The following is a 23,882-nucleotide window of genomic DNA, read 5'->3' on the forward strand; positions in this document are numbered from 1 at the left end:
CACCAAGCTGCATTAAATAATACACGTATTATTTAATAATACTAATATTTGCCAACGATGCAAAACGAAAAGAAAAAAAGAAATATTAACGACAAATGTTATTTCAGACGTTAATTAATTCTCACGTTTACCTATGGTGTATAAAATAAATTTTAATAAAAAAGCAACTAACGAATATTAAAAAGTATATTTTTAACGAAAGATAACTTTTAGATTTTAATCGCGAATTTGAAATTAATTAAATAGAAAATTTTAAGCAATGTACACATATTTCAATAATGATAAATATAAATGAAAATAGAAATATTAGAAAAAAAAAATTTCTCAAAACGACAAGTTTCCAAAATATCTAAAATATCTTCAAATTTTAATTCGCTCGACACGATATAAACTTGAGCAAATACATGTCACAGAAGAATGTGATATAAGGGATCAGTTTAAATCATCTTATTGATGAATTATTTGCTAGCAAATTCTTTTTTTCTTTTCCTTCCTTCTTCCTTCTCCATTAATTATTCCAAAGTGTACGATTCCATCCGTGTTTCGAAGCTACAAATTAAGTTGATCCGACAAAAATATTCGATATCCTCGAATTCGAAGCGTATGAAATATCTCACGGATACGCGTTGCGTTGACGGAAGGTAAAAAGAAATAATCGAAAGGGAGGAAAAGAAGGGAAGAAGGATTAAACGTTGAAATCCCGGGCTGATTTGAAAAAAAGATTTCAACCGCTCTTGATGGAAGCCGCTAAAAATAGTAACGGCATTGTACAAGAGAGAATGGAACACGTTCATTACAAGGCTACTATAAATCGAGTCGACACGGTACATCGTTTAAAGCGATTAAAAAATACGAGACACTGGCAACGTTTCGCATCGATTCGAACACGAGCCAGCATACTTCTCCTCGTTTTTTCATTTGCACCGCCATCTTTTTTTTCTTTCTCCATTCATCATTAATTTTCGAACGTTGGAAGAATTTTTTCAAGGATTGAAATCGATGACGAGTGAATTTCTCTTAAATGATAATTAATCGATAATTATACTCAACATCATATATTACTTAACTCGAGATCAAGGAATTCAGGATACGGAAAAGAACTTTTAGAAGTTTTAAAATTTTTGTCGAAGAATTATTAAAAAATTAATCGCAATAGTAATAATAATAATAATCATATTCGATAGTTTCAATTCCTCCTCGCAAACTCAGTTATCAAACCCCCTTTGGAACATCAATTTCCAATGCTTCGTGCACAAGCCCAATTAATCTTAATTTTTCCTTAAAAAAGAAAATAGAAACAGCATCCAAAAACAATTCTCTTGGTCAGACAGAATTACTATTTGTTACTGGCAAAGAAATCCTTCGAACGTGTTGAATTATGTTTCTCCAGAAACAACCCCCCTTCTTCCTCCCCCTTTCGACTATAGAGCTTCTTCTTGCAACTCGTTATTCTTTATCGAGCGTTCTAGCTGTTTCAGCATTTCTGCCGCGATGCGGTCGAAGAGGCAGCAAAAGAAATGAGAACGATATCTCGTTCCACGATATTCTCGAATCCGATAAGGATCGACGAAAACGAAACGAAAGCCGAGACGAGGACACACGTAGACAGGATGGAAAAATAAAGGGGACGAATAAATGAAAGACAAAAAAGCTTTCTCAAGTGTAACGGTAACGCATCTTTGTTGCAACTCTTACGTTGACATCATCGTTCTTCTTGCTCCTCTCCTCCATGCCCCGTTTCTTTCGTTTCTCGTCAAAGTTTACTTCGTATCTCGTTCTGGAAATTTATGCATTGCATCGATGGTGAAAAAAATGTAACGGAAAGGAAGGAGAATCGTTGGTGAAAGGATGGGAAATATCGATTCGATAATAAGTTTAACTAACTTTATATTCCATGTAACATTTTCAAGAAGGAAAAATATTGTTTTTGACAAGTTTTTTATAAAAAGGTATGGATACAATTTTTATACATGTATGGACAACCAAGAATCATTCGTAATCATTCTGTCATTTTTATCTCCATTGCAACTTTAATAATATTATTATTGAATTCCCTTTTCAAGCCCGTAATAATCCGAATAAACAAAATCAATTTCTAGTAAATCTGTATATTTAGCACATCCCAATAAAACACCATTCACCGACAAAATCCTATCGCAAACAACAGATCTCGTCACTATATAACCATTATTTCCCCCTATAAACGTCAGAATCTCCTAAAATTCCATTCCTCTGGAACGTCCATCGAGCCTCCTTCCTTATTTCCTCCTGTGCTTCAACTACTTCTTCTAACACGATTTCTCATCCTCCCAAATATCCCAAGTCATCCACTGAAATAATCAAACTTCACCATACCATACCATTTTTGGTACAACAATAGCAACTGTCGATAATATTAACAACAATTTATACATATTATATGTATTAAATTATTACAAATATATAAACACCTTTAGATATTTTACGAAAAAGATTCAAATTAAAGAACGATCATTTATTTTTTCATTTATTGATCATTGAATATTAAATTCTATTCTAATAAATCTATATCGTTTTTTTTCAGGTTCCGTTACGAGTTAATCGACGTCAGTTGGAGCAGAGGTTGCTACCAGTTGACAGAAGAACGTGTAACGAAAGGAAGGAACAGAGATGACAGAGACGGAAGGAAAGACGGGGATGGGTGTCCAAGCCTCCCGGTTCGATTTTCCCTCGCGGCCTATCCTACCGCTCATAACCTAGATTTTAACGGATAACAACGCACCCCTCCTCGCGCTACAACACGGTTCCAGCCTCCGTCCGTTTTCTTCTTTCGCTTCTCGTTCGTCGATATCGAGAAGGATTCCTTTCCCTTCCCTCTTTCTTCTTCTCCCCTTTCTCTCTCTCTCTCTTTCTTTTTTCTTTGTCACCACTTGAAAGAGAGTGTCGGCGGCCATCGATTCCAGGATGAGAGATTCTGGGTCAACGGTCTTGCTTGGTCTCCCCGTTCACCTCAGAGACCCGGAGGCTGATATTGAACGGAAAAGGAAAAAGTTGGAAACGGGTCGAATACAAATGGTTCCGCTCGATGTGGAGGCTCGTGTTATGGCGGATGAGGGCGTTAGTTGGTTAGGGACGTTGGAGGGGAGGAAAGCCCGATGAGATCGCGCGGTGACATTTGGCGTGCGCCAGATCGATTTTTCTTTTTTTTTCATTCGCGACCGGGTGAAGCGCGTCGAATTTTCGAAATTACCGCGTCCGTCGTAGAACGCGATACGAGATGAGAGGGATAAGTCGCGTTTTTTATTTTTTTCGAAATACGATTTCCAGTGGAATATTTTTTGGAAAGCATCGAGGTAATTGTTCGAGATAATTAGCCGGTAAATTGTTTCGTTATAAACGAAGATTGGATCTTTACAACCAGTAGAGGTTTTTATGGGAAATAAATGAGCGAAGATTGGAAATGGCAAGTAGCCATTACCTCTATATCGCCGAAATTGTTCAATTTGTAAGTTCTTCCAAGATATCTTTATTTCTATGCTTAAACCTTCTCTCCTGAGATCTAGTACCAGATTCAGTACGTATTAGAATCCTATTAATCATTATCACATTTATAGATTATTACTTATTCGTTTCCTTGGAGAATTTACCAACATTTTCAACGCGTCGGTCTCAATAACTCAACCCGTGTACATTTCTAATATAAGACTGGCTTTTCGTATAATAAAACAGGAAATCGGGGAGGAAAGAATGAAACGTGGAATGGATCGATCGACGGGGGGAACTGGCGCGACTCGATTCGTAAATTCGGAACAAAGGTAATGGCGTAGGTGTCGGCATTACGGGCAAAAATGGCGAACGTGGGTTCGCAAAAGCATCGGTGCGAGAAAGCGATTGACCGAGTCGGTGGAGCAAATCAGATTTATCGGCCAGCACCGGTCCAGAATCGGTGCTGAGTAATTAACCGAGTTATTCGCCGATGAGGAAAACCCGATGTGTACACCCGTGTGTCGACTTTTGATGCTTCGACCACAGCTTCGCGTCATCCACGTTTAGGAACAACGTGTCGTTTCGTTGGAAACGAGTATCGTTTTCTCCATTTATTATTATTATTACTGTTGTTGTTGTTGTTGTTGGGGAAAAGAGAATGGAAGATTAGACAAATGAATTATTTTTAAAGTGGTAAAGTTACTTTAAATGTTGTACGAGGATATCGATTCGTTGGATTTGGAGGAATATTGGGAGGAAAGAGAATTTGTGATTAGAATGATTGAAATGGATATAAGAGGGTGTAATGGAGTGACGAAGGGGAACGTTGGATATTTCTTTGGCTTTTCCTTGAAGTTTCAATTTTAAAGTTTCAATTTTAAAAGGAAGATATATTTTAGAGTCTCGGATTCGATCGGATTCGATGAGGTAAAGTATCAAAATAAGTAAGAATCGTTTAATCATTATTGTATATTATTTTTAACTGAAAAGAATGAAATCACGTTGGAAAACAATAATTGTTGCATCAGTTTCCTATCTTTAAGTAAATTTTGTATTTCGATAAATATTTTTGCACGAAAAGAAAAGAAAATTAATGATGCAATTTTAATAACAGTTTCTATTTTTATCTTGCAATTTTCTCGAAACCCGTTCACGAATTTTCATCGTGAATTAATTACGCTTGAGACCGGCAGATGCCCAATTTATTTAATATTTCATTAAACTTTTAAACGATCACCAAGTTTTCCTTTCGTGCATTATTCTTTAATTAAATTATAAAATAAGCTCCGATAATTATCTATTATTTAATTAAAAAACAAACATGATTATCAAATTAGATTTATTCAACAGTGATTTATTTAAAAGAAATAAATTGCTTTCATTAATCTATCAATATATAATGTTTGGCGAAACGCATGCAGGTCATTTGGAATAAAGTAACTTTTAAAAATTGGATTATAAAAAAAATACTGGATTGAAAAAATCGTAATTGACAATAAAAAATTAAATAATGAATTTTTTTTAAATTTATTTCAGCTCATATAAAAAGTGCTAAAAAATTTATCGAAATTAAGTGATACAGAAACAAGCGAAAACAAATATCGAAAGATATTAATCGAATACTTCTCTAAAAATGAAATTGTTATTAACTTTGTTATCTCCCATCGATAAATAAATGTTGGCGGTGAAACGATCAGAAGTTTACACAGGAAATCTCAAGAAGTTAGAAAAATAGAGCGTAAAAACAATTCTTTTTATTTTATGAAAACGGAATCTCTATTTTTTTCCTCCCTCGTTTTTATTTACCGACCACTCTCGTCAATGATTTTCCATTTGCTTTGAAATATTTTACTTTCCAAATATTGAGAGGATTATGTCCACGCGTTTCGAACAATAATTTCGTACCTTATATTTTCAACTGTTTAAAAAACACGTGAAAATTCCGAACGGCCTATTTTTGTGAAATATAAACTTTACTATTAAATAATTCGACCGATTCGATTTGTAAATGAAATATTTACTCAACCGAAAAAGATAAATACTTTGCAATCGTTCGACAATCCTTCGTTAAACAGGATAAATAAATATTTCGAGAATAATTATCAACGCAGAAAATTTTATCGTGATTATTCGAGATTCGAAGAATAATAGTGTTTTTGGTACAGCATTTGTATATATAACAATTTTTATTAACTATTTTTATCAATAGTATTCTCTTTTCGCTTTGATTACAATGCCCAGCCTCTCCTTTATTTTTCAAATAATTTTATCAAATATCCAGAATGACGGCTGATTTGCCGATCGTACGAATAAACTCAATTTTTCTCGATTCATGTTTCAAACTTTGCATAAGAGCATAATGAAAAATATATAACGCATGTGTGAAATAATAAAAAATTCGTCGAAGTTAATTAAATTTCGTTCCGAAAACTTTACTGAAAACACGAAAAATGTTGAAAATTATGGTGTTTATTGTTCGGCCACGGGTTAATTGTTTCGCACAACAAGCACGATTTTCAACAGTGTCGTTTCATCGAGAATACGGCCAGAAAACTGCTTTTCTGTCAATATGATCGGACGACGTGGAAAACAAGCCGGTGGATAAAGCGGTTCCGCAAACAGAGGCGTGTTTAGATACACGAACAAGTTTCCCGTTGAATTTGAATTCACCGATCTCGGTTTCACGAACGTTCGATTCGATTAAACGTTACATCGGTCTCGGTCGCTCTACGAAATCGGCTTAAACGACACGCGAATCGTCCAACAACAATTTCTTAAACGATACGCCAATATCTTTCGATTTCACGTCTGCGTATCCTTTTTTTAAAAAAGCAAATAATTACAATCCACTAATGATTTTAATTATATTTTGCGAGAATAAATCGAATCGAATTTTTTGAAAAACCATCAATAAAACACGATTAGTTTTATCATTGGATCGCGATGATCTTTTAATCAGAAAAACAAGATTTTGATACGAAGAAATAATAAGGTTTAAAATTAATATTAAAATTATATTCGGAAAAATACGAATCTTCGTTTGAACGAAAGGAACAAGGAGTCCTCGACGTAAAGACACGATATATTGAATTATTGGCCGAGACTTGTCTCGGGATTAATTGGACAGCGGTTCAATTCGTGTTTAATTGAAAGCGTATTATATTGTTAAACGACACCGAGGCGAGAAAGGGTTAGGCGAAATTCCTTAGTCGACGAATGCTAATTTCAAGGGAATATTCAAACGCTCCGGCTTGTAAAATATTCCACCCTTCTCCTCTCCACTCTTTTAACGACACGGATTTAATGAACCGACCCGAAGCGCCAACTTTAAATGTTAATATTACCCGTGAAAATACTCGTTGAAAACGATGAAAAGCGAAGAGGAAAGAAAGCCGCGACAAACGGTGATCCGTAATCTTTCTTTCCACCAGTCCAGTGGCGTTTCTTTCGTGATAAATGCTCTCATACCATAAGCAAGCTTTGCTTCTTTGCTTATTCTCCTCCGTTTTCGATTCCTCTTCGTTTATTCTGATTTTTCTAATTATCCCATTTCGCTTTTCAATCCTTTTTACACCATCTTGGCCGAACGAGTAATTATGAACGAATAATTCAAGATGTAAACTTGATTGATTTCGTTCTTACTTCGTCAGAGAGAAAATTTCCAAGAATTTTTCGAACTATGCCACGCATAGATATACGATATATAGATTCAACAGGTTCGAAACGGGAACAGAATAATTCCTTCTCAAGTTTTCGCTCATTACGGATTCGCTTTCCACGTGAGAAAGTTTCAACGCGAGTAGAAACCACCAAGAATTCGTGTTCTACGTGTCTTCGAGGAGAAGGGAAAATGAGAAACGATTTCGAAATCCATATAAGATTTAAGCTTTCTTATCACTTTCGACAACAAATATTTCAAACAATTTTTACTCAATTCTTTAAAGTTCTCGGATTTTCTGATTCTTTTTTCACTTTTTGCAAAATCATATAGGTAATTCATCTGTAACGCGCGCGAAAACTAAGACGCTAATTGAGGAAGCACGAACAACAATTCGTGGAAAGCTCGCGGGCACCATCTTAACACGATCCCCGCTTCAATTTATACCCATTGGTCCTATTGTAAGCGTACAAGTGTTTGCACGCGTATATCACGCGAGGGCAATTCGGTGTTTCGAGTGAGATTGTAAACAATAGCAGTAACCGCGGCGAGGTAGCGCGATATATACAAGTGAAATTAGTGTACGGGCAGATGGGATGCGGAAGACGAACAAGGAACGATCCGCTTTTAATTAGAATTAATTTATAGCCGACCGTGTCGCAATTGGATCCAATTCTATTTCGTTAATGATAAATCAATTTCGTTATTGGATACGGTAATCGAAAATGATTGAAAAGTCACGATTAATAATAATTTTCCATTCGTTAATTTTCCCTCTTGATTTTTTTATATCGCACGAAACTGTTGGAAAATTGTTTTTGATTCATTTTTTAATTGTATTTCGTTTTTCTCGAAGAAGAATTTGAAGAAGTTGGTTTCGTGTCGTTTTTTGTGAGAACTTTTGCTTGGGATGTTAAACTATAAACTACTGAATCGTACAGACTTGTTATTCGATTTAATTTGCATTGAAAATATAGGCAAGTAATTTAATCGTGCAATTTCAATCGATACGTTCTTCTTGGTAGATTGGAACTACTAGAATTAATTCGTCAAAGTGAATTGGTACGATTTTGGCCATGATGCGTTTCCACGAATGAAATAGGAATGATTTTTAAAATCGAAATCATAGAAATTGGACGCGTATGCACGGCACATTGCAGGCGAATAAACGAATCGATTAACGAAAAGCGTCGATGGAACTTTCAATTCGATTTCGTAAAATCGGTCAACTGAGCAACTGAGGAAAAGCAATCGAAATTCTGAAGCGAAATATTTTGAAAAGGGGTATCAAGTGTTACAAAAATAATCCAAAAATCTCAAAATGGAATATTTTCCTATCCTTTTAGAAACATTAGGGACACATAGATTATTCTATATACGTTGAGACATATTAATTAAATTATTAAAGGTGAAAAGAAATGTGATAAGGCGAACTAAAATTATATTACATGGAATGTTAATATTTTTGGAGGATCTGCAACAATGATGTACAAAAATATTTAACCAGGCAATAAGGAAAAAAGACTAAGATCACTTTGTCTCTGTCACGCTAATGTACATACCTTATTTCCATCTTGCTTCGTCCAACGAAAACTCAGCTCATAACTCAATAACTAAGCCTCAATTTTTGTTTGACAACTTTTACGTTCGTTTTGGTCTCTAGATCCTCGAAGAAAATATCCCACGAATACATCAGCGCTCTGTTAAATACAGACGATAAGATTCCAAGCTTGTTCTCGAGCTTATTTCGCAACGATCTATTTCGTACGTAAAGTTAAGAGTTAATTAGAAGAGCGAAAAGGCTAAACGTCGGCCTATGTGTGCACGTCCGAGATATTTATTGATCTTTTTCTCCTTTACACTCGAGTTGAGGCTCGCGACGCGAAGGTCGAGGTGTTGCGAACCGCTAAACTCGGCTCGACAGTTTTAATTAAAATTTTCAGGAAATTCTGTCTCGAAGGCTTAATCGAAATTCCATGGACGAGATCGTCTCTTGTACGTGTTCCATCGATTTATTAATTTTCGGTATTAAACTCGTGTTATCGGATTTTCGAATAAATACGTAGACGAGATTCGACGAATGGGATTAACCGTTTCAATAGTAATTGCAATCTGTTTTAAGATGCGATTAATAAACTGGGATTTTAAACCATGGTGATCCGTATTTACTCGATATTTGTGCATCTATTTGCAAAGGTGATCATTTCGAACGATATTTATACAAACTATAACACGTGCAAGATACAATTTCACGAAATTTTAAATAAATAATAATGAACGAAAGGTGAGCAAGTTTGCGTGAATATATTCGATAACAAAGTATAGTTTGATATTTTTAAAACGAATTTTTATACGGATAGTTCAGTAATTCAAAATGTATTTAATATTTGATCAATTTCGAAATACTATAAACAGTATTAATTTTTAATTTCATCGAATCGCTGAATTGTTCGATTGTCGACACAGTCATAACAAATCAAATGCAAATTCGTACAAGCGCAATAGCAACTTGCACGGCAATACCACCGTTGTTGATATCGAATTACATTTTCAAAACATTAGCTACTTAAACAATGCATTCGATGCCTGACCACATACACGACGCATCACTGAAAACAGATCGCATTTCGAGTTATCTACCCAATGTCCGACTTATGATCGATCGGTTCACTTTAACTACTCGACTTTACAAATACTTATAAATCGAATAATCGGCATTCCACCGTGTGGAAAAGTATTGTAATATACTTTATAGCGAGGGGAAATTATTATTATGCTTCTTTTATAAATCATAAAGATCCTATTACCCATTACGAGATAACACTGATACCTATTTATGAATGACCATATTAAAATAATCTCTTCCATAATTTGTAGGTATTATTGGGAATTGTTGGATGAGTCGTTATATTTAAATGTTATGCCATATCTAATGTACAGATGTGTGACAATCTGAAAAGAAGAAAAGTGAAGCGATTGAGAGAAAATAAAAAAAAAAGAAAATTTTGGAATAATTTATAATTTATCGATATTCCAGAATTTTCTAAAATTTTTATTTTCTTTTTTAATCGTAACTTGCCCGTAAATATTTCGATACGAGTGAAATTTTCATCTCGAAAACACATTCTTTCAAGTAATTGTTCAATTCGTAAATTAATTCAATTCAACTCGAGAGAGTTTACGAATATATGAACGTCAATTCGCTGAAAATTCTCCGATAATTCTTCGGCCAAGGGTTGTAAAAATTTTTTCTTTTTTTCTATTCAAGGAAACTCTCCAATTATGGAAACGTGTTAAGTAGGTCGACACATACTTCAACCACGATACTAATTTTCTTTGCATGTCGTATTTTGTAACATGGCTGCCTAACTCAGAAATAATGCAACGCTAATTGATCTCAGTTCTTTTCATTTTACAGAAGAACGTGGAACAACGATCGAATGGCTGCGATAAAATCGTGATTTTAAATGTCAGCATAGCTGATTGTCGATTATCGTTAATACGCAAGAGAATTCGATCCCTTTAGAACCATTGATTATAATCTAAAATGTAGATTTTCTTCGTCGTTCGTTTATATTTTTACTCGTGTATATTAGGTAAGAACGATAAATTTCTCTTGATTTTTCCTAACTTTATCATTACTATTATTTTACTTTTTGTCTAACTGTTGCTGCGATGAGCTCGATTGTTTTATCCTCTCGAGGAATTCAGACCAAAGTAATACCAGTGGGATTCACGCTGCAAACACAATTTTCGCAAGCACTTCTCCAACTATATCCTTCTCTGCAAATAATCGTCTCTAACTTGACCTCTGTCCCGTCTGCCAGACGGCGTTACTAATGAGTGGACCAACAGAACAAAGTACCTGCTCCTTTTGTTGGCTGATTATTTAACTTATAAAATAAAATAAAAAGAAACATCTGCGTAACGTATTGATAATTACGAGATAATTCGTTCGTTCAATGTTGAGAAATTGAAAATAAAGTTGAATCAAAAAACTCCAAAATTTGTTAGTTTCATTTATGAAAGTTTACTTTGTACTTGTAAAAATGTGGATAATCTGGAATAATAACGAATCGTTCAAAAGTATCATTTTCTTTTCAAATATTTCACGATCGTTCTACCGTGCAAATAATGGTAAATTTATCTCGCAATCGTTGTTATCGTAGAATCGGTGAAAAGAAGATTACCTCGCTCGATTAAGGAAGAGCGACGTCTTCGAAGAAAGCTCGTTTAACGAGACTCGTAACAATTTATACATTAATAGCTGACAAGCACGGAATACTCATTAGCTTTCTCTCAATGGTCTGCTTCTTCCTCTGATTGCTCATTAGGTATTTATATCTTCGTTACTTGTGCAAATCCACGTTTTACGCGTGAATACATAGTCTAAGAAGATACTTTTGGAAGATAATTCTAGAAGAAGATGGAAGTCGATATAAATTTTTTTGCAAAACTTAATCCTGAAATTTCAAACGTAAGTTCTTTGGTCAAGTGGAATATCTATGTTAAATTGTCATAACGAGTTGTCAAAAATATCCAAAATTCGAATATGAAAATTTCTTCTCTACAAATTTACCCTAATTTTTCTTATCGTTAAATTTTTCAGTGACGAAATTAATTCACTTTTTTGATCTAATCTTTAGGTATCGCGGAAGAATCTCGATCTAATTAATCGTTTTATTTATATAAGTCGAACTAGCAAATCTATTTCGTGTTGTTCGTTCCCTCGATACAACTTCATAATTATACGTATCCTTTTGATCCTCACTCGAAGCAGTACGAGTGCATAGTCGCGATTGTTATTCAATCTCTACCTTTGCACTAGGAGCACGGGATGAATAATTCGGATTCATTCAATTTATTATTCTTTCTTTGATTCTGTTACGCTCGAAGCACGTATGTCGAAATGAACGTAGCGAAAAAGAGATTTAAATAGGTTCCCTTCTATGGAAAATACAGGATATTTGACGATGCAACCGAACAGAAGATAATTTTACTTTAGCTACTGAAAAATTAGAATCGTAATTCTCAAAATTTCTTTCTGATCTTAATAATAATTTTTATTAATTACTGGTCTTTCTCTTTGTTCAAGATTATTATTTTCGAAATTTTATTTTCTTAAAATGAACAAGAATGAATTTGATCTAAAATGAATTTCTATTAGAAATATAATTTTAATAAAGTTGATAATCTTTTTTGTTCTTTCTCCCGGGAGAAGAGTTTTCTTTAAGTCAACAGTATCTGAAAGTAAGAGGCAAACTTTCTATTGCCCCTTCTCCAGAAATGTTTGCAGAAGAAGCGTGAAATGTGTAAAATCAATTTTCACGCCACAAATTTTCTGTTAACCAGATTTTTTTCCTTCCTTCGATCGAAACTCCAATAAAATTTCCATTATTTTTCATAAACTAGCTAATAATATAATATACTCTTGAATTTAACGAAACGTTTAACAAACGAAAATAACAATAAAATAAGTGAAAAAAATAATAGTGTAACAAAACAATAATAAACGATTAACGAAAGGGAAAAAAAATATATTCATTTAAAATGTTAAATTTGTTCATTCGTTTTAAATATCGGAAAATTTGAAATCATCCGATTCTTCAAACAAATCTTTAATTTATTTTTTCTTTTTTTACAGATAATGATTTTAAGGTAAATTTGGGAAATACTTGGATCCATCTGTAAATCACGTTTTATTGAGAGATTCGATAATTTTGATTTATACAGGATAAAGGTTAGACATATTTAACATAGTCATTTACGACCCTTTTACACCCTCTTGGAGATAAGTCGATCCTAAACCGCGTGACCTGAAAAATCTCTGACATCGAGCACAAAAGTTCTCAAACTACTCTTTATCTCTAGTGAGAATAGGCCACGAAATAAATTTTACGAGAGAAGTTGGTCGGCTGTAAATAAATACATCCAATTACCATAAATATCAATTTTCTCGGATTATTTATCGAGATCTTGAATTTCCACGTGCTTTGATCGGAAGGAAATCTTTTTTTAAATTTATACACTTTTATCGCGTGTATTCATTTGCTCTCTGCGTTTCATAAATATGATAGCATAAATCGATATAAATAATATTACAGATATAAAAAAATTGTTTTCAATTTACTCGAAGTAAACTTTGCAAATTACATTTCCACTTGAACGTTTATAATTGGAGAAATGTAAAAATTCGTATTTTTTAATATAAAAAAAATAACGAAAAGTAAAACATCCTCTCTTCTCTTTCTCTTTTTATCCGAAAACCTTCTTCATTTTCTCGTCTCCATTTCTCACGTCAAGTCGAACGACAATTCGAAAAAAAAAAAGAAAAACCGTATATGGATCCTCGTATCTCGAAATCTTCTTCCAATAATTCGCGTGATTCGACATCTCCGGTTGCAACTCGAGAGATAAAAGGCATGCAAATCCAGCTGCTCGAGGAGACCCTCGATTCTACGAAATAGTGAAAGTTTCGCGGATTACGACAACGTCGCGCCACGTTTCGGCCAAGATCGTTGATAACAACCACCACGAATCGTGCCCGCCGTCGTGGTTTATTGCCTGGTGAAGTTTCGAGGCCGACCACACCTAGATATTTCCCCTTGGCTGAGATTTCCTCTCCGATCTCTGATTTGAACATTCCATTTCCGCGATTGCCGTGTCGTGCTTGGATCGTAAATTTTGTGTCGATCGAATTAATATTAAGAAATTGAGGAGACACCAATGGATAATATCACTCGAACAAGTCAATAAGAGAGCTGACCGCGTGTGTCGATCGAATACTGTCGCGCACAATTCGAGTGTGCTCTCTTTGATCGAACGCTAAGAAGATTAATTCAAATTACAGGAATTATCCTGATTAATGGAAAATGATCGATATTATTCGATTAATTTGAACTGGACTAATTGGACCTGATCAAATCGACGGATTTAAACAGTTACAAACAGCGTGCAATGATTCGCAATTCATGGAGCAAATGGAATTTTTATGGCTGAAAGAGTGGGATAAAAATAAGGAGGAACGATAGTTACATTTGATAGTCAATTGTTCTGCACGTAGTGTCCGATCAATCATCGACCATTCTACTTATAATATCTATATCTAATTATTCATTGATTATTCAACGTGTTCTAATTCAACATCTCTCTTGATTATTCAGTCATATCTACTTAAATTCACATATTTTGTTTCACAAGTTTTCAAATTTTGCTTTTCGAAATCTTTGATACGATTTTTAATTTTTTTCTTCTTTTAAGAATCTCTTCAGCCTGACCCCATTTATATCGTGAATTATAAACTATTCTGTGTATCCTCTATGCACTATATTACTCTGATTAGATTTTAAATGTAGAAAACATTTGATAATAGACATGCTGTGAGATGCCTGTAAGATATTCTTAGTGCATCGAAGCAGAGAGAAAGTCGTAATAAATAGGCAAGCTCTGAATTCTTCGTCTGGGTCAGATCCTTGACCACGTGTTCATAGCATTCTTTCTTTTCTTTTTTTTGTCTCTGCTTATTGAGATCGATAACCAAAAATTCTAATTTATTCCAAAAGCATTATTGAAAAGAAGGTTTTTTTTTATTAATTATTAATTACGTAATGTGTTATATTTATATAATATTACGAATAGTAGAAATTCTATGAAAAAAATTAAGTTTTAATGAAGAAATTTAGAATGATTTATAATATGCTATGTCGATTATTGAATTATATAAATTTCCACATAATACTAATCTTCTTTATGTGGGAATATTGATACGATTCTCATATTTGATACGATTTCATTTTGTCCATAATTATTCCGATGGAAAAGTTCTTTGACGATACGTTTAATTTTTAATAGGATTATATTTTTTTATTATATTATTTTAAACATATTAATATATACTTGGAAATACATTCATTACGCGTAATAATTTATATTATACATTAAATTTCTCCCATTTAAATTTGAGATAAATTTTATCTCAAATATCTTGATCGGTTTATTTTTTAGAAGAAAATATATGCGACTTTCTAACAAGTTCTATTACTTCCATGCAATATATAATTATTAAAACAAATTTATCGAAATCTAAACCAAATTTTTTTTTTTTTATCAAACGCTATGTATAAATGTGTCCTCTGAAATATTGATTATTGCATTCTTGTATTAAAACGAACTTCTTCGATTCTTTACAAATAAAATATATCTCTGCATATTATTATACTTTTAACTTTGAAACTGAAACAAGAAATGTCAGTTTGATTATTGATCTTATTACTAGCATTTGAAAGAAGAAGAAATAGAAAGTAAAAATAACAGAAACTTTTTAAAACCTAATTAAACTCAAACAAACGAATATAAAACATCCTAATGCACCATTATACATAAATTAATTTGAAAAATAATATCCATCCCTAACACAGAAATTAATTAATAATTCAAATCGAAACGAATTCTACGATTCATTGCTCCCAGAAAAATCACCTTTCGATAAAGAAGAAACAAACGTTAACAATTGGAAAAAAACTATTTAACAAACGTATTCAACGACGAAAAGACGAGTTAAACGCGAAATTAGATTTAAAATTTGTTACTCGAGCAATTTATCAATTCGTCACGCCTCGAAAATGTCCCCTGTTGGGCAAGTTTCTTCTGTTTAGTCGTCGTTCCATGCAACTTCTATCGCATTATCGCAACGAACGACAGAACCAATCCACTTACGAGACCTTTGAAAATACTTGCGAACAATACCGCAGGCCGAAATTATACATAAAGTCAAGCATTTCGACATCTAGACGTTGTACATATGAGTTGCAGAGGGAAGAAGCAATAAAGTCAGCTTCGATATTATCGAGAGATTGCTTTAATAGCATTTAATTGAAATCCGCTTTTATTCCCGGGCGGAAACAATTTCTGCATAAAATGGACGTGCTATCAATCGTATATATAAGTTAATTTTAAGCTGAATCGTGAAATTTTAATTATATATTCTGATTCTATAACAATCCACTTGTTGTGTACTTTTAAATTCGAAGAATTCTTCGTTTCAAGAATATTAAGAATTGGATTTAAAAGGTATGAATGTATTTTTTCAATTTTCAATCGTTGAATCTCGTGAGAAATTTAAAAATTTGGAAGAATACATATATATGCAAAAAATAAATATAAATTGATTGTTTAAGGAGGAAGAAAATTCAACTGATAATCATAAAGGGAAGGTATTAAAAACATACAAAATTATCTGACGAATATATATGAAAACTTTGAAAGCAATAAGAAGTAAAAAATTTATCAAATAAAAGCATTAAAGATCGTATATCAAACTTTTAATACATATTATTTTATTATTCAGCAAGCATTGATTATAAATATATACACAAGTCGCGTATTAAATTTATTTATTACAATCGAAACTTTTTGAATAATAATTTTATTATTTTTATTATATCGATATTATTCATAAAACTTTGGTTGTAACAAATAAATTTTATAACTGACTTATTACAACCTAAAAGCCTGAATGAATAATAAAATGATACGAAACGAAAACAATGCTAAAAGCTAAGATCGAATTTTTGACCAATCAAAACGTTTCTTCTATCCATTAATTTTTCCTAAAATCTGATTGCAAACTATATTACTTCTTTATTACAAAACTATAACCATATCGAAAACTCGTGGAAGACGAGATAAACCCAGAGAGAGGAAACAAAAGGCTAAAGCAACGAAAATATCCAAAATAAAAAAATAACCAATAGAAAAGGATATCGAACGAGACTGCTCCCTCTCCCCCTCCCATTGCAACATCAACCCTCATTTTTTCCGGATCAACGAGAAAAAAGAACGACCCAGCTAGAAATTTCGATTTTCTAGGGGAAGATTTTCAATTAAATCGGGAACGATAAATTCGCTGCGGTGTGACATTTCGTTCGTTTCCCCTCTAAACGATCCAATCCTCCTCCCCCCTCCCCCATGGGGGAGGATCCAAGGAAATACGAATCAGCTCTTGGACGACAACGCCGTGATGCGATGCAACTGCCAATGCCACCTGTCCCCATTGGATTTTGATACGCTTCGCAGGTGCGGCCACTGTGATCCGCCAATCAATGAGAAAATAATTACACGGAGTGGTGACCACGAGGACCAGCTTAGTACGCTTTTAACTAGTGGAATGCGTCGGGGGAGGGGAGGTGAAAAGCGGCTCAAAGCGAACCGCATTACTGCCCCTCTCCTATTCCGGATCCTTGTAACAGAAGTTGTGGATTTTCCAAGACAGCAGCCGGCTTTTAATCGGCCTTGCTGCAATCTTTGCGACGGTAATTGAGATCCCGAGGTGAACGAAACGAGCCGTCTCGAAAGGGGGAGGATGATGAAATTTCAAATCATTTATAATTTCGTAGATAGGAAGTGAGTAATTGAAAAATTTAGAGGGAGAATATTTTTTTTCCCTTTCCTTTTTGTTTTTCTAATTAATTCTTGGATGGAAAGAGGAAGAATGGAAAGGTAATTGAGATTTTTATTTAACGTAGATATCGATCTTTAGATTAAACGTATTTGCAAGTAATTGCATTGAAATTACGTATGTTTATGTTTTAGGTGCTGGAAATAAATCAATTTTCAATCTCGGTCTATTCTCGGTGAAAATGATATGTATTTAAATGTATCGCAATTTTTAAAGTTTCATTCGTTTCAATGTATTTCAAAATTACGCGTAATAATTTAACATAAGCATTAATTATTTTAATGTCTCCTTTTCCTTCTCGTAAAAAACTTTTCCATCCAAATAATCTCTTATTCTATTTTACCCACTTTTTTACTATTACAAAGAAAAGGAGAAAGTAAAATTTATAATACAAACATAGTGCATTGCGATTACAACGAATACATTGTAAAATACACGTATAATTTCCACAAAATTAATCTGACACGGGAGAGGAGAAATTCCGTAAAAATTCTTTCCCGAAGTTAAAGTTAAAATTCTTGGAGAATGATCGTTCCAATGATGGTATATTTGCAAAGGAACAACAACTCGAATAACCTCAGTTCCATAATTTACATCTAAACGATTTCTCGACAGGTCAATGAAATACCACGTGGTGGGTGGATCGTCGTTCGTGATACGATTTATTTTTAGCGCGAAACAAAGCGTAACGGAGAAAGACTTACCTGAATCGACGATAACGTTGTCACGAGAAAAAGAGAAAAAGAGAGGAAGAGAGAGAGAAAGAGAGAGAATCGAAGAGACGTTTTTCTCGGTTATCTGACCTACGAGATCGACACGCGAATTCCAGTCCCCGTTCCACTCCGTGCAAAATGCTCGAAAACGTTATCGAGGCGTGGAATCAATGTAACAGCACAGCTTTTATCACTGTTTCGTCGTAGGATCGTACGATCCCTCTGTGACGCGAGTTTTAATCATTCGAACTTTCCAATTTGAAAAAAGGTTTGCGCCTCGTCAAAAGGGAGGAAAGAAGAAAGAGAGAAAGAACAACTAACTTTAAAAAACGGAAAAATCATCTTCTACGAATCTTACGCGTCGAAACCAAAATGATATACTTTTCGCGCACAGTTTCCTCCCACAGGTACAATTTTTATCCCAGTTTTTTAATCTCTCTTTCAATCGTGTACACTATACTCACATTTCACTTTCGCTCGTAATTCGAATAAGTTTCGAATACGGATCCACTTTTACGGGTTTTATCACATTTTTCCAATCTTTTCTCCGTATAAAAATTCCTCCCCGATTTCTTCTCCAAGGGATGCAATCGAATCACGATTGGTTCAGCTTCGTTTATCGAACGTTCCTCCAATGTTTTTATATTCCGTTTCACTGGGATCCGAGGTGAGAAATTTGGCCGCGCGCAACTTAAAGGGACGAATCGAAAGGGGAATCGCGCGGGAAAATGAGCTGAAGATTGGTGGAGGAAATGGAGATGCGCAGGAGAGAGGCACGGTGGCCGACCTGGAAGGCTGCGTGGCAGCGTAGCTGCCGTCCGCGGAGACACTACGGGCCGAAGTCGCTTTCAACCCCCGGCTTTCCGATTCCCAACCCCCCACGGTGTCGCTGCTGATAGCGAAATGCAGCCTCCCTTATTTTCTTCCTTGCCTTTTTTCCTCTCCTCCAAGATTGGATAGCTTTTATTTGAGATAAAACGAAGGGAATGAAAAACTCGAACCGTAGCTTGATGATCGCGGATAAATTTTAATAAAATCTTGCCAGTGAAAAATAAAAATTCGCTTTTCATCGACGTGTTTTATCGCGTTTCGAGTGATAACAGGGGATGAAAGACCTTTTTTAAAATTTTATTATTTACAAGCATTCGTAAAATCAATTTGAAAGAGATCGTATCCCATTTAACAACGTATCTCTGTATTAGATTAAATTCCTAAGAAGAAATTTTTCGTTAACTCGTTCTTCGAAAAATTCCAATTTCCAAAAAAAGTAAATTTTCGTTTCTTTTCTTTCCATTTCCCCTCCCTTTCCTATCAAAACACTTTTGCACTTGTCGCCCAGGTTAATTAACGTGATCATGAAACGCATCGCGAATTTATCACGGTTATCCGTACGAAACCGTATCGTCACGATCGATATGGATGGGGGAATTACGATGCTCCAAATATATTGATCCTGTGAATATTCGAGTTGTGCGAGTTGTATACGTGGAGAAAAGATTATACAGCGTCGCACAACTGGATGGGCCACGGTCAAAACTGGTAAACGAAAACCGGTAAACGCGATAATTGAGATTTTTAGATAGATTCATCAGTAGGACCGCTTTTCTCGTTGGAAAGTTGTAAGTGTTTGAACGAGGAAAGGCTGTATACTCGTTAAAAGGGAGATGATAAGGAAGAGAGATCGTTCGGTAGCGATGGGTATGAAATACCGTTGAACTTTGTGTATCATATGCATCAATCTTTAAATTGTCACGCAACAAGCATCATTCACTTATTTTTGAATATCTATGCAACCATCCGACGTAAACACCCTTAACAAATCGATTTAAAATTCCGAGAAATCCTTTCCATCCGTGCATCGTATCGATCCGAGACTCTAATTACGAAGAATAAAACAAGGAGGATTATCCACGCAGGACAGAATTTAAAACGTGCTATCTGAGATTTTTTCGAAACTTTTACCCTTGTTTCGAGGATGAAACGGTGGGGAAAAAACACGGATGGAATAGAAGTTGTTAGCTAATGAGAGAATTTTAAATCTCCAGCACGAACGTGTTAGTAGTAGTAACGTGGATAATTAGATGGAAGCGCGCGCTCGTGCAATTTCAAAAATAGAAGGTTTTCCATTCGTGAAAACGGCAACGATCGCGTTAAAACGTGAAAATCTCGAACGGTCACGCGATAATTCACGGCCCATGAATCTGTTGCAGTCTGTTTAACCCCGTTCGACCCCCGTCCTTCTCCCTTCCTTTCCTTTTACTCGTTAACGCGAGAATGCAGCAGACGATTACCGCCGTTTCATTTCGTAATTTACACCGTTCCTCGGAAAATTCGATTCCTCCTCCCTCGAAAATATCCCCCTCCCCCTTTCCACAGTCTTTTCGAAAGACACGGTGACCTGTCGTGACCAGGATAAATTTTGCGTGTAACGTATTTCGTTTATGTGTGATTTACAATGCTTACAATGTATAATTATTATTTAAATGATAATTTTAAAATAATGTGAAAGCAGTTAAAATAAGGAGAATGTCTTTTTCATTGAAATTTATCTTGTTTCTTCGCACGCATTCGATTCTAAACAAAAGATTTTGATTCCTTTCTGTTCAAATTTGTGTGTAGATAATTTAAAAATCGAAATTGTGAAAGAAAGAAAAATCGCTAGGGGAGAGTACCGCGAAATATTAAAGCGAAATTATCGACAATCAATCCCGCAACTATGCCATGCCCATAATACAAACCGCACTGTTAATAGGCTGTGATGAACCAGGTTACATAGTTATACCAAGTGACACGATTTGATGGATCACGTTCGATATTCAATTTATGAAACTGAAGAACAGATACGGCCATCGATAAACAAGAAAGATTCTCATATTTCATTCTTTTCTGTTATATAAATTTCAATCCACGTTTGTTTCCAAGAATCGTTCCCTTCAAAAATCATTCCACGAATATATTTGACAGCCTTTGCAGGATTCAAATAATTGCATCGAAGAATTAGACGAAAGATGGAATTCGTGTTTTCAATACACATGAATTTGAAAATAATATTTGCTATACGAATGTTTTGCTGAAAGCAAAATTTATCCACCAATTTGGGAAATATGAAGCACGAGTAACAAAGTATATTCGAGTAACATTTTTACATTTATTTTAATCCATTTTACTAAATTCATCTTTAACACCGATATATACTTCCGAATACACTTTATGCAATTTCATAATTCGCGAGATAAATCATGAAAATAAGTGAAACGTGAAATTTACAAAATAACGGTGGATAGTTTCATCGAAATCATATCGAGAAGAAATATGGGAATGATCAAATAATCAAATTTCGCGAATGGGAAGGAGGAGGAGAGAACGTTGGAAGGAACGAAGGAGAAGAGAAGGAAAAGCAGCGTGCCTAAGAAAGTAGGATTTTTCGAGGCTAGATCGTTCAAGGAGATTGGCGGCGTCTGACAAAGCCGGTACGTGACTACTTTTGCCCAAGAAACTTTCCCTTGCATCTTTGCCCACCCAACACGACATCGCGTGTACCTCTTTCCACTTCTTTTTTTTTTTTTTTCTTTCCTTCCAACTCCGCCTCCTCGCACTCTTGTTTCGCACACAGCTCAAGATAAGAACGGTACCAAGGTCCTGCTCTAAATAGTGAACGGTACCTGACCTTTCGACCTCGACCCTCGCCGCCATCGATGCGACGAATCGAATCTCCAGGACGTTCCTCGAAGCGATCTTTAACGACTTCTTTATCACGTAATACATAAGTCATCTACCGAGTGAATAACAGGAGGAACAATTTTTTTGGTGAACGAAAATAAATTTTCTCCGATTCCATGGAATAACGAAAGTTTGTGTTAATTATATGTTAAGTGTACATCATGTGAAAATTTGGTATTGGTGAAAGTATGTATTGATCAATTATAATTGAGATCCCACGATGGAAATGTTAGAAAGATATAAATTTAATTTGGCTCGAAACAATTTTTTACTTTCATTTTAGTAACGTTTCTTTTCTTTTCTAAAGAAACAAATGAATAATTACGAATAATTATAAATTTATTCGTAGAAGAAAGAAAGAATATTTTTTAAACTTTTAATGTTTACGATCGATATATATATAATTCGTAAATAGAAAAATTTACGGCTTACTGAAGCAATATATTTTTCATTTAAAATCGTGTGAAGATTTCGAGAAATATTTAAATTTAACAATATGAAAATAAAATATGCACGTAAAAATTAAAAACTATTTCGTATCGTTCGTGTTCTCCTGCAAGAATATCGTTTAAAATATACTTTCGCAATAAAGTCACACAGAGATTATTCTTCGAGAACGTGTATTCATCGTGAATAAAAGTTTTTTATAACGTGGTGATAATTTATAAATTCTTTGTTCTTTGTATTCCGTTAAAAAAAAAATATAAGATACATTCGCGTATGTGAGAAATAAATACAAGTAAATATTTAGTAGCACGAATGATAAAATATTTAAGAAAAAAAGAAAAGAAAAAATGTAACACTGTGACATTTTTCCCCATCGTACACTTTAAATTGGCCTACTTTATTTTCCATTCGTGCATTAAATCTCTACTACTACACCACGAATATAAAACGCCTTGAAAAATGTCCCGCTCTTTCTTTCCTTTCCCTCCCTTCTTCGCGTTTTCCTTCCCACGGCGAAAGTTATAAATACGATTTTTTTTTCTTTTTTTTTTCCCTTTTTTCGGCCCGATCCGAATCTAAACTGGCGAAGGTGGCGCGAGAAACGAGGAATAAAACGCGTGCCAACAACAAGGTATCAGAGTTAACGTTCAACTTTAAAACACTTCGCCGTGAGTATCACTCGAAGGATCTTATTAGCAGAAGGTCGTGCTAAAGTGCCACTATTTAGTGAACCTATGCAATTTCGTGCACCGGAATATAGAGTCTCCAATTTAAGGTTACGTTGCAACTGCGGCTCTCAACTTTCCACCCTTTCATCCGCGACCCCTTACCTGGCGAATTTTCACATTGTTCAGCGTAACGATAAGTCGTAAAGCTGTCCAGTTTTTCCCAAGGATTGTGGCCCGGTTTGGGGTAACGGCATGGAAAAAGATAATATTGAATTATTATAATGAATGAATCAAAAAGAAGAGATTAAGATATATTTTTTAATCTATAGTAATATGCACGGTGTAATGATATTAATGTAAACATTAATTGGAAACAGTAGATATAGATAATAGAAAAGATGATAGAAAAGGAATTATTTATTTGCCAAAGATGTGTGACTTTTGTAGATATTTTGTAGAATAGTATAATGGAAGATTTTAGCCATCTTAAGTAGACTGAATAAAAAAAGAGTTGAGAAGTTGAGAAGAGCGTTGGGTTGAAGTTGCAATCGAATCTTGTACAACGATATAATGTAAGAATGTCAAAATTTATTAAGGATTAATATAAATTAAAGAAGATTTTCGAAAGTTTTATCAATTTGAAAGAAAATGAGAATCAAATATAATCACTTTTGACTTTGTCTTTTACAAATATTTTCTTATAACGTTCTTATAACGAAAATAATCGTAATTTTCCTGCAAAATCCTTGCTTCGT

The 23,882-nt window shown here is 34.4% G+C and overlaps 1 protein-coding gene across 3 annotated transcripts in view; it reads right to left on the minus strand.

The window, feature by feature from the left end:
• The window catches only part of LOC107995243 (octopamine receptor beta-2R), a 167,412-nt gene extending 148,294 nt beyond the window's left edge, over nt 1-19,118 (minus strand). For 2 of the 3 annotated variants that reach the window (XM_062077491.1, XM_017052622.3), the window contains exon 1: nt 18,757-19,118. The gene's annotated coding sequence lies outside the window, so the exon portion shown is untranslated. Of the gene's footprint in view, nt 1-18,283 lie in introns of all 3 variants that reach the window. The other variant, XM_062077486.1, reaches the window with a different exon arrangement.
• Nucleotides 19,119-23,882: the final 4,764 nt, after the last annotated feature.

This window comes from Apis cerana, linkage group LG7, assembly GCF_029169275.1.
Source record: "Apis cerana isolate GH-2021 linkage group LG7, AcerK_1.0, whole genome shotgun sequence".
Classification (NCBI taxonomy): domain Eukaryota; kingdom Metazoa; phylum Arthropoda; class Insecta; order Hymenoptera; family Apidae; genus Apis; species Apis cerana.